This window comes from Melampsora larici-populina (genome assembly GCF_000204055.1).
Source record: "Melampsora larici-populina 98AG31 unplaced genomic scaffold MELLAscaffold_51, whole genome shotgun sequence".
Classification (NCBI taxonomy): Eukaryota; Fungi; Basidiomycota; class Pucciniomycetes; order Pucciniales; family Melampsoraceae; genus Melampsora; species Melampsora laricis-populina.
The window spans coordinates 645,310-647,103 of NW_006768815.1; positions in this window are offsets into that span (position 1 = coordinate 645,310).

Sequence of the window (1,794 nt, forward strand, 5' to 3'; positions counted from 1 at the left end):
TGAGTATTCTTTACTAATGGTAAGAGTATGATATCAACACCAAGAAGGGTGTTGCTCCCAGTTTCAACACAAAAAATGATTAGCTACCCAGACTTGAGCCCGAAGGCTAATCACAGCTTGCGACGCTGAGAGCAGTCGATCAGAGTTCTTTCATGTAGACTCCTAGGTTGACTTTGTCGGTCAACACTCCGCCTACAATTGAGAACCTTCTCACTCCTGCGAGCTTTGAGCGACAAGGTTTACATCACTCCTTCTCCGCCTATCCTATCCGTTCCCGTGTTGGTCAACCTAGAATCCCACCTGGAGCTTATCGAGCGATTCATGATTCCAAGCTTCTTTCGCCTTTGCGATTCACCTCCACTGCCACTGTAAACATCATTCAACTTCCCCAATTTGGCAGAGGAAAATGATTAATAGTACAGTTTTTCATAAAAGAATCTAATACTGCACACCTGGGCCATTTCACCCACACTACATATGTGCAGCAAGCTAAGTCAATAGTTGTCTATCATGTACATACAGGTCTGCTCAGTTTTTTGCCCATCAGAATAAATAAATCACATGTTATACCACATGTAACTTTTTCGACTTTGAAATTTTTTTCCCAAAAATTCACTACATATAATTCTGTAGCTGCTCAGGCAATATTGTTGAAGCTATGTCTTAGTAACAGAAAGTGTGTTACATGCAGTTGAGTTGATGAGATCACACCAAAACATTGAGTCAGTGTATGTAGTCAATCTTTTGGAAGCGTTTTTCAATCGGAAAGAAGTTACAGCATGTATTACATATGAATAACTTGTCCTGATGAGCAGATAACTGAGCAGAACTGTATGTACATGATAACCACATATTCACTGAGCCTGCTACACATATGTAGTGTGGGTGTTATGGCTCAGGTGTGGAGTGATAGACCATTTTATGACAAATCATACTCCCAATCATTTTTCCCTGCCCACTTGGGGACCCGAATAATGTCTGCAGTGTGCCCCACCAAGAGGTCAAAAAGCCATCTCGGGCGTTGAATTGGAAGATATCAACCCCAAGATGTTCCTTCCTGAGTTCCGTGAACAGGCTCGACCATGGCAGGAAGAAGACCTCGAAAAGGCGGAGGTGGAAAGCAAATTATCAGACACTGAGAGTCTGATGGATCCATTCCTTCATGATCATAGAGTCTTCAGGATGACGGTGTGGTAATCAAAATATGAGACCAATCAAAAAAATCAAAAAAAATCGAATTTTGAATTACATCAATTATGTTACATATAGTTTAATATTTACATCATTTTATCATTCAAACAAACTTATCAAGATAAGTATAAACTATTAACAAACAGATTACAAAAAGAAAGAAAGAAAAAAACATAAGAAAAACTCGAAAATAGAGGTATACAGGTTGGAAATGGTTTTTAGGGTAGTAATATTAGGTTTATGGGTTTAGTAGGGTTGGAATACGAAAGAGGAGCATTGTTTTAGTCAGCAACAACTTTAATCTTGGTGGTTGATAAGAGAAAATAGAAGTTATTAAGGAAATGGGAAAAAGTCGAAATTGGTAAACAAGGGTTTACAGGTAGTTTTACATATGTAACAGTAGTATTAGTAATGAATAAAGTTGCCAAGGGTGTTTTTAGGGATTTTCACGGTTGGAGATTACTGTGTAATGTTACAGAAGGCAAGAAAGGCTTAGTAAAAGGTGTGAAAAGTGAAGAAAATAGGTGAAATAGTCGAAAATGAAGGTTTTCAGCTGATTACATGTGTCAAATGACGTCAGAGCATGATAAGTAATAGCTCATT